Source organism: Ceratotherium simum, chromosome 9, assembly GCF_057802395.1.
Source record: "Ceratotherium simum simum isolate JZ-2026a chromosome 9, ASM5780239v1, whole genome shotgun sequence".
Lineage (NCBI taxonomy): Eukaryota > Metazoa > Chordata > Mammalia > Perissodactyla > Rhinocerotidae > Ceratotherium > Ceratotherium simum.
The window spans coordinates 81,700,734-81,711,436 of NC_141908.1; the positions used below are offsets into that span (position 1 = coordinate 81,700,734).

Below are 10,703 nucleotides of genomic sequence, written 5' to 3' on the forward strand. Positions count from 1 at the left end.
ACCAATGTGCATAGCTTAATTTTAAAATACTTCATGGCTCAAAAATGCTAATCGTCATCTGAGTCTTCAGCAAGTCATAATCTTTTGCTGGTGGAAAGTCTTGTAGAAAATGCGACGCCCGCGAAGTGCAATAACGAGAAGCACAATCAGACGAGGTCCGCCTGTGCTCTTTTCCAGCACAGCGCGCGGAGTAGGAACACCGCGCGGCCGCGCGTCTGCGGCGCCGACCTGCGCGCGGGAGCGGCTGGTGCGCGGCTCCCCGGGCCCCGCGCGCTCCGCGGGGTCGGCGCTCCTCACCGCGCTGTTCCACGCCGCTCCAGGACAGCTCAGCTTTTGCAGCTCCCCAGTTTTGGGCTGGAAATCAAGGCCACGCCCGACAAAACACAGCACAGTGAAGCAGCCATCAGCGGCAAGTGTACGGCAGCCAGCGGCGCCCTTCGGGAAGTGGCCTGCTGTTGGGTCCAGTCGGGGAGCCAAGCCGTCCAGGGGTATCCTCTCGTCCGGCGGGATCCGCCGTGCTCGCAGCGCCTATTGTTGTAAAAACGTGCCCTGGCCTTGCTCTGAGCAGAACCAGCAAGACGCACAGACACGAAAATGAGGAGGTCCGGCAGGCCTGGCAGGGCCACCGGGAAGGCCTGCAGAATAACAGGCGGAGAGGGAGAGGGAGAGGGAGGGAGGGGGCTGGGCTGCAGCCTTTGGGGAGGTTTTGTCGGGAAATAACGAGCAAAGCAAGGTAAGCACGGTGTGCAAACGTTAACTATTTATCCATTTCTTCCAGGTTTCCAATTTGTTGGCATATAATTGTTAGTAGTCTCTAATGAGCTCTTGTATTTCTCTCATATTAGTTGTACTATTTCCTCTTTCATTTCTGATTTTATTGGAGTCCTTCCTCTTTTTTTTCTTGGTTAGTTAGGCTAAAAGTTTGTCAATTTTATCTATCTTTTCAAAATCCCACCTCTTATTTTGTTAATTTTTTTCTCTTGTCTTTCTATCTCACTGATTTCTGCTTGACTCATTATTTCCTTCCTTCTGCTAACTTGAGGCTCAGTGTGGTCTTGTCTCTGCAGTCCCTGTGAGTAGAGTTGGGTTGCTCATGTGAGATCTTTCTTGTTCCCGGCATAGGCATGTATCGTGGTGCAAGTCCCTCGTAGCACTGCTGCATCTCACAGGCTTTGGTGGTTGTGTTTTCATTTTCATTTGTCTCAAGATTCTGCTTTCCCTTCTGATTTCTTCTTTGACCCACTGCTTGTTCTGGAGTTGTGGTTTAATTTCCATGTGTGTGAATTTTCCAATTTTTCTCCCGCTAGTGATTCCTACCTTTGTACCACTGTGGTCGGAACAGAACTTGATGCAGACGCTTGGCACTGTAGCCTCCCGGGCACTCCTGCGGGCGCTCTGCGAGACGCGGTAAGGCTTCTACTGCGGCGGGGTGGTGCCAGCACTGCAGGCCGCTCTCTGCAGGGCAGCTCCATGAGGACTCAACTTGCGGAGCTCCCCAATTTTAGTCTGGGAAATCACGGCAGTACCCGACAAAAAACAGCACAGGGAGCAGCCATCAAGCAGCAAGCATGCCAACAACCGGCGGTGCCCCTCGGGCAGTGGCCGCCTCTGTTGGGTCCACGCAGTCGGAGGATATCATCTCCTTCTGCTGGAAACCACCCTGCTGGCTGTGCCCATTGTTCCGATAATGACACTGGACTTGTTTTGAGCAGAAGTAGTAAGACACACAGACACAAAAATGATTGTCATGAAGGAAAATATTTTCATTGTACTCACGGTCCCCTAGAAACAGATGGCGGGGCAGGCCAGGAAGGGGCACTGGGGAAGCGGGCGTCAAGGTCAGTAGGCAGAGGGAGTGGGGAACTGTGGGCGGGAGCCTTTTTGGAGGTGTTCTTGGGAGAATGGGCTGAGCAAGGTGAGCAAGGGTACAATTACAGTTGGAGAGTTTGAATAGAGGAACTATAGGGTTGGTAGGTCTGTAGGCTAACTGTAGGCCACAGGGTAGGTCTCCAGTTGTCTGGTACCTGGCCCTGTAGTGATTAGGGCAGGGGATAGAGTCCTCGACTGTAGAGGTCTGATAAAAGGAGCCAGGTGGGGGGTATGGACTCAGGGATTGGTTCAGCTGCATGTCAAAGCTTTGCTGCAGGCAAGTTGTTTGTTATCGCTTGGAATTCGTTAATCCTGGGAGGGTGGGTTCCCTGGGTCCAAGGCTCCAAATACCAGAGCATCAGGAATACATAAAATAAGGAAATACAATTGATACAGTGGACCCTGTGGTGCTCAGGCATCTCACAGAGGCCTTGGTGGTGATCATAGCAGATACCTCAGCAGTAGTAGATGTGCAAGATGACTATGTTCTGGAGATCTGCTGTGCAATGTTGTGCCTAGAGATAACAATACTGTATTGTACACTAGCAATCTGCTAAGAGGGTAGATCTCATGTTACATGTTCTTATCACAATGAAATAAAATAAATCGTAGGGAATTACATTATTACAGTGTTGTAAGAGGCAAATAAGCAGAAAAGTGATCGCTAGCATACTTATTAGTAACACTGGCAAAAGTTGGAAGCCGGTTCTGAGCCAAGAAAGCCCATTTTGAGGTGCCAGGGATTTGTGGGATACAGGCCAAAGAGTCTTGACCCGAGTTTAGTGGGTATAATGCCTCACAGTCTTGGGGCAAAATCAGATAAAGTCTGAGACATTTGTTGATAGTTCTGTGTGATTTGATTTTGTCTGTTGATGACAGTGACCCTGGGTGCAAAACCTGCAGCTCCCCCGCTGTGAGCCATCCCACGAAGACGGGCAGGAGACCAGGGCACGTTTCCTTCATGCCAAGGTGAGGACAAGGGGTGGTGCCTGGGGGTGGTGTATGGCCACGGGACCACGGTGATATGTGCAGGACTGAATGAAAGTCCAGTTTTTCTAGGGCAACACCAGGTACACACGATGTTGATTTTTGTTGTTAGGTTCACAAGAAAAGCTCAATCCTGAAGTGTGTGGCCTCAGGTAAAATTGGGATCCCAAGCATCACGTGTTGTGGGCCACGTGAAGGTCACATAGCTTGTTAGTCAGGACAGAGCAAAAATGCCAGTAATGCTTAGCAGTGCGGGATGGTCCAGATCCTATCTGGAGGCTCCCCTAATCACAACAGTGTTGTGCAATCTTAGGAGCCTGGTGTCAAGGAGTGCTGGAGTGAGTGGACCATCTCTCAGAAGGGGAAGCCGGAGCTAAGTGGGTAGGATATGAATGTAGCAGAGGATTATGGTAGGTGCGTAGATGACAAGCCTGACAACTGTGGGTGTTTTAACTGTGCTATCATTTTCAAGAGTTGAATGCATATGTCGGTAGTATCAGAATGACATGGGGGAGAAGGGTTGTTTGGCTCTTGGCTTTAAATGTGTGGGTGGTAACATTAACAGGCAAAGGGTGAGTGGAGGGGGTTTGTGGGGGATCTAAAAAATCTTGTGGTGAAGTATGAAGTAGATTTAGAAAGTTGAGTTGGTGAGGTAAACAGGTATGATGGGGAAGAAATGGTGGTGATTAGAGGCCAACAGTAATCAGCAGAGATTTGCAGGACCGCACATAGAAAGGGTGAGTCTTCTAAATGGAAAATTAAATAGGGCAGTGTCATAAGATTAGAGGGTATATTTTGAGCCATAGCCTTGGAGATACATTGTTGATGATCTCATGGGCACCATTTTTGTGCTTCTCTTCCCTCCATGAATACCCTTTCTGTTCTTCTGTGTCTAAATAGATCCTACCCCCTTCTCCAGGCCAAGCTCAAGTTTGCGCTTAAACACCATATCGGAGGGTGTATTTTGAGAGATAGCTTTGAATATACATTGTTAAGATCCACTGCTTATGATCCCACTCTTAATGACACCATGTTTATCTAGCATAGCTTTGCAATCACTCGTCACTTACTGTTTGACAGGCAGGCTAGAACGTGGCAGGGTCCTGGGTGAAGCAAACCGCTGGCTCTGGGAAATGGATATCCAGTGGGTGATAGTGTTGTAAACAATCCCGAAGAAGTCTGGAGTAGGGGACGCTGGTATAGTGTGGAGCGATGCAACTGGGTTGAGTCTGTCAACAAAGATATCTGGAATACAAGAATTTAGTTAGGAAAGCTTTATTGCTCATACAGTTTGCAAACTGGGGAGCCTCTGAAACAAATCGAAAGTACGCTCTGGGGAGGGTGTAGGAGGGTAGAGCTTATAAAGGCGAACACCATAGACCACAGGGATTGTTTTGAAAGCCCTCTGATTTGTTGGTTCCCCTATAGATACCAGTGTTCTAAAATCAGCTATATCAGGCTTCTGGCCATCCGTCAGGAAGGAATGTTCAGTTTCAGGTACAAGTTGTGGTTTTTCTGAGAACAGAGTATGTGACTGCACCTTGGTCCTGGCGTGGCCACTTGACTCTGTTTTGTTCTGGGTCCTGGTAGCCACACAGAGTCCATTCTGTCTTTCTCTTTTAGACGTACTCTATCTTTTGTTTTAATTCCACATTTCCCCTTTTGATCAAGACCTGCCACAAGCAGTGTTGATGATCAATTTGGTGTTTGTCCCATTTTGGTGGGACAGTCCCACAGAAGGACTCGTGGGCTTAGTGGGACTCAGTTATCCAATCGAGTAACTTGAGCCCTGCAGGGCAGGGGTCCAGCCAGGTACCTGTTATAGGTCAAAAAAGGTCTCAGAGTGGAAGTTCGAGGAGGTTCCAGCAATGGTCGAGTAGAGGGTTTGAAGATGTTGAGTCATTGTGATTTGGGTAGGAGTTTCCCAAGGGCATTTGTGGAAGCAAGCCAGCATTATTTTAAAGAACAACCAGATGCTTAGTCCTAAAACCAACAATAATGTGAGGACCTGGAAGCCCAATCTTAAAAGTGAACCCAGACCTGAGAGTAACCAACTAAAAAGATCTGGAAAGCATGAAAGGGGGAATAGGAATGAGGTTATACAGGCAGTCTCTTATTTATCCTTAGGCAGGCCCATATTTGAGCCATTATAATAAATTTTTCCAAGCTTTCCAATCTATGCTTTGGAGGGGAGAAATCCACCAAGGTAACCCAGATGAACTAGAAAGGGGGAGTTGCCCGCATATCCAACAGTTAGACAGATTTTTATGTGTAACAAAGGAATGAGCCCATTGTAAAAAGACATTACTATTGGGGGCCCATTCAGATGTAGACTGGAAAAAACAAACAGTATCAGAAAAATCTTAAATGACATTTGAACAGTATAACAATGGTAATATTAAATAGTCATGAAAGTGGATATACAGGCCTTGTCTGGGGTCTTGGGACAGCTGTCTATAACAGATGTCAGCTACTTCTCTTCCTGGAAGTTGGTATTGTGATAAGGCTTTATTTTGATGTCTGAGAGGGGAGTGGATTTCCAGTCATCTGAAGGAGTTGGTAAGGCACTTTCCAATGGGGCTCAAGGGCTGTCCTCCTCTGATGATGTTTCCAGATATCCAGTCACCAGGTTCTAGACTGTGATCAATAGGATCCTTTAAATTGGAATCTGGGAAACCTCCTTTAACTTGTTGATGATAAGCTCGAGCATAAGACATTAGAGACTTACAGTAGCTGGTCATATTGGCATAAGACAACAGAGATTGGCAGAAGGTTGCGTATCAACAGACAGTGGTCTGCCGGTGATCATCCCATGTGGGGTCAGTTCGTGTTTTCCAAAGAGAGCATTGTGAACTGTTGGTGCAACCCAAGGCAATGCCTTAGGCCAGGGCAGTCAGTGTATAGGTATATAACAAAACCTCAAAGACAAGTAACAGGACTAAAATCCAATATCTACAAAGATGTAACATAATTTTTCTCTCCATAATTACCCTCATTTTTTTTCACCAAAGATAATTACAGTAAAACTAATTTGTTTATATTAAAAATTCAGCCTGATTATTTATATAAGTGAAAATAAGAATACTCACTGAGAGTTTCTAATTCTGCAGGGATCAGGTAGGGAGAAAAAGTAAATGTTTCATCCTTTTTCACAAAGGTATATCTTACCAGATTGTTGATAGATTAAGAGAAAAGATTTCTCTAAATCTGGAAAAACAAAACATTAGAGCATCCTCCTTGGTTCACATAGTCTTATGTAATTAATATTTGTTCTTGATCTTTTTTTTTTATAATTTTATTTATTTATTTTTCCCCCAAAGCCCTGGTAGATAGTTGTATGTCATAGTTGCACATCCTTCTAGTTGCTGTATGTTTGACGCGGCCTCAGCATGGCCGGAGAAGCGGTGCATCAGTGCGTGCCCGGGATCTGAACCCGGGCCGCCAGCAGCGGAGCGCGTGCGCTTAACCGCTAAGCCATAGGGCCGGCCCATGTCCTTGATCTTTTGTTAGCAGTTTTTTTTGAAGCCATCAGTTTCTGTTAGAATTCTGTAATTTCTTACCCAGTTTAGTTTTATGATCTGAAAGTTGCTCAGAAACCTGTATTCTAGAGTAAGTGTCAGAGTCCTCTCCGTGAGTCTCTCTGAAGATAAAACATATTTGTAAAAGCATCACAGTAAAACAATAACTATCTGTAAATGACAAAAGATTTAACATTATAATGTAATTGACAAGGAAATTTGGTTATTTCTGTGACATATAACATTTTAAGATAATAACTAGAATTACAAGTGATAACATTATACCAGGACATATTAGAAATTTAAAAAATTTTCAGGGCCGGCCCCGTGGCTTGGTGGTTAAGTGAGCGCGCTCCACTGCTGGCGACCCGGGTTCGGATCCCGGGCTCGCACCGACGCGCTGCTTCTCCGGCCATGCTGAGGCCGCGTCCCACGTGCAGCAACTAGAAGGATGTGCAGCTGTGACACACAACTATCTACTGGGGCTTTGGGGGGAAAAAATAAATAAATAAAATCTTTAAAAAAAAATAAAAAAAAATTTTCATATAATTTAAAAAACATTTATGTTAGTAACATATGCATGCAAGGATATCTATAAAGAAGGCTTAGCATCACCTGTTTGACAATGCTTCCCATGCAGTTTAACACATCAAATAAACCTAATTAGTGTAATATTTCCCTTTTTATGAGAAGAGAGAACAAATTCCTTGAGAAGTCACTTAACCGCTAAGCCACCGGGCCGGCCCCACGTGTTCCTCTACTTTATATGGGATGCTGCCACAGCATGGCTTGACAGGCGGTGCATCGGCTCATGCCAGGCGTCTGAACCTGCGAATGCTGCCGGCCATCCGAACCCATGAACCCCCGCGGGCACCCAGACCCATCCGAACCCTGCCGAACCCGCGAACCCCGCGGGCACCCAGACCCATCCGAACCCCACTGAACCCGCGAACCCCGCCGGGCACCCAGACCCATCCGAACCCCGCCGAACCCGCGAACCCAGCCGGGCACCCAGACCCATCAGAACCCCGCCGAACCCGCGAACCCCGCCGGGCACCCAGACCCATCCGAACCCCACCGAACCAGCGAACCCTGCTGGGCATCCGAACCCATCCGAACCCGCGAACCCAGCCGGGCATCCGAACCCATCTGAACCCCGCCGAACCCGTGAACCCCGCCGGGCACCCAGACCCATCTGAACCCCGCCAAACCCGCAAACCCAGCTGGGCACCCAGACCCATCCGAACCCCGCCGGGCAGCTAGACCCATCTGAAACCCGCCGAACCCGCGAACCCCGCCGGGCACCGGAACCCATCCGAACCCCACCAGGCATCGGAACCCATCCGAATGCCACCGAACCAGCGAACCCTGCCGGGCATCCGAACCCATCTGAACCCATCCGAACCCCACTGGGCATCCGAAGCCATCCGAACCCTGCCAAACCCGCGAACCCAGCTGGGCACCCAGACCCATCCGAAACCCGCCGAACCCGCGAACCCCGCAGGGCATCTGAACCCATCCGAACCCCACCGGGCATCAGAACCCATCCGAATGCCACCGAACCCGCGAACCCTGCCGGGCATCCGAACCCGCGAACCCGGCCGGGCATGCGAACCCATCCGAACTGCCAACCCCAGGCCGCCGCAGCTGCCTGCGCCCACTTAACCGCTACGCCACTGGGCCAGCCCGATGTTATTTCTTTAAAGAGGTGAAATACCAGGCTAATGGGTAAAAGCTTCATAATGATCTCACCTGACTGTGAATAGGTGGATGTGCACAGTAATAGAATTTTTGGAGAAAGTAATCCAAACTCTAAACTGATGGAATCAAAATTCTTTTATGACTCAGGAATGAGATTGAGGTTTTACCTCAAGCCTTTTTCCTTAAGACATTAGCCTAATGTTAGCTTCAACAGCTTACAAAATATAGGCATTATTGGAATGATTTCTGGACATAAAAGAGCAGTTTTTATTCTTCCTTTGAAGGAAGAAGTATGTGAAATAACACATGCGTGGGATCCTTTTTCTTCCTGGGCAGGGAATGGAGTGCATATAAACGGAATGGAGTGCATATAAACCTAACCTTGATTCCTAGGGTCCTTTAAGTAAATATTTGCTGAATGAATGGGTTTCGATTTATAATGGGTTAATAAAGAATTGGGGGAAATTACAACTTGCAGAGCTTCATCTTATAGATAATTAAGATCTGCCAAAAAAGTACCCATTGCCACTAAACATAAATCTGATCTGGAAGGACTGCTAATCCGATGCAGGCTGGCACTTCCTCTAATTTTTTTTTTTGTGAGGAAGATCAGCCCTGAGCTAACATCAATGCTAATCCTCCTCTTTTTGCTGAGGAAGACCGGCTCTGAGCTAACATCTATTGCCAATCCTCCTCCTTTTTTTCCCCAAAGCCCCAGTAGATAGTTGTACGTCATAGTTGCAGATCCTTTTAGTTGCTATTTGTGGGACGCGGCCTCAGCATGGCCGGAGAAGCGGTGCGTCGGTGTGCGCCCAGGATCCGAACCCGGGCCGCCAGTAGCGGAGTGCGGAGTGCGCGCACTTAACCGCTAAGCCACGGGCCGGCCCATACTTCCTCTAATTTTATATGATACTATCATGTTAGGAAGAAATGCTGCCAACTAAACTAAAACGTAGTGATTTCTTGTAATTCAGTAATTTTATTTCATACGTAGTGAAAGAACTCTTTCACACTTAGATTCAGATCATTTATTATGTATCAGTCTTGTGCATGCATAAAAAGGGAAGTATAAGTAAAATTGGTTAAGGTGTTCCAATAACTTCTTCACATTCAGAACTCAACTTTTGTAAATCACTTTTTGAATTAGTTGTCGATGGCTGTGGTTTTCCATACAGTATTGTCCTCTGTGCCACCAAAAGTGTTGGTGATGCATCAAGTCTTAGAAGAGGGCTCCCCTGGTGAACCCAGGACTCTTTTCCAAGCAGCTGATCCAATTCCACAAGTTTTGATGCCGGCACTTTCTTGATCTAACCAGAAGAGGCCAATGCATGGTTTTCAGGCAATGCCAGGACTCATTTTTCTTCAATGATTTTTGACTAAAACTTAGAGGGGTTGAAATTGACTAACCCATGTCTTGAGGAATAATAACTAAGTCATTTCACTTTTTTGGGGGGGGTGTTAGGCTTATTATTTAACTGTTCAGATATAGGGTTCCAAAATGAATTAAGAACTAATGTACTTGGTGAGTAACTCAGGGCTCCCATAAGTCTAATAGCTTTTAGTCCACTCCATGTCTCTCTTTTCTAAGTGCTGGTGGAATCTCTTATTGTTCATAGGAAAATCTTCCTTCTTTTCCTAGGAAGAACTTGGCTCAAGTTTGAGCGCCTCCCATGCCTGTCAATGGCCTCATCTTAGGGTTGTGGGTTTTACTCAACAATGCACTTCACTCAGGTGAAATAAGGACGATGTGAACAGCTACATCCAAGTTTCTGTAGGTGAGGCAAGGACAACTAGGTTAGTATGGCCGCCTGGCCAGTCATATTAAGAGACCAGTTTGTAAGGTGCATCCTGCTTTCAGAGATGTTCAAGTCTGAAAAGTGCACCTGTGAAATGCATTATGTCAAGGTGGCTGGGTTCACGTATGATGGGTTTTCTTTCACCAGTTCCAAGGTTGGAATGTGGAAAGAGCTTGCTTTAAAAGAAATCGGTACTTTTTGGTGTGTTAAAAAAAAATCTAGAGGGGATTATAAAGAGTTGCAATGCCCAGGTTTCAGCGGGAGAAAGAGGTAGTGGGGGAGGCAAGAGCTGAGAAATACATAAAGAATGGAAACTGTGGATGCAAAAGCAATGAAGAAGTTTAAAAAAAGGGGAGGGAAGAAGTCACAAGCTTATCAGAGAAGCGTAATGATAATTATAGCAACAGCCAAAGAGCAAAGGAGGGCATTCTCAGATTATTTTTACCCACGACATAAGCTCTGTGAGCCGAGGCCTCTCCATCCGAGGTATGAGTACCTCCCTTGTCACAGATTACAATGACACATGCAGCAGTGTGACTGATGTAGGATTGCATCTCCCGTCACACTACGCTGTTCTGCACACCACAGTACTCTCAGTGGGAAGTACAGAGTATCACCGAATGCCTGCGTGGATTTTGGTTAATATTCGTGACCTTTCATGTGCAGTGTGGGTCTCTGAACGCCCAACCTCCTTAAACCTCAGTTTTCTCGTTTGTCAAAAGGGGTAGTAATAGGATTCATCCTAAGATCCTACAAAGCGTGCCCTGAGGATGAAATGCAGGAGCACGTACACAAACCTGAAGACCGGGCCTAGCTTGACAAAGGAAGCGCT

At 46.8% G+C, this 10,703-nt stretch overlaps 1 long non-coding RNA gene across 1 annotated transcript; it reads left to right on the top strand.

Annotated features, from left to right (window-relative positions):
* The first annotated feature begins 1,308 nt into the window (after positions 1-1,308).
* LOC147916364 (uncharacterized) lies at positions 1,309-7,329 on the top strand. The gene is made up of 3 exons (XR_015553126.1): positions 1,309-1,407; positions 2,749-2,838; positions 7,068-7,329. It is a non-coding gene; the product is annotated as an uncharacterized LOC147916364 (long non-coding RNA).
* The last annotated feature ends 3,374 nt before the right edge of the window (positions 7,330-10,703 follow it).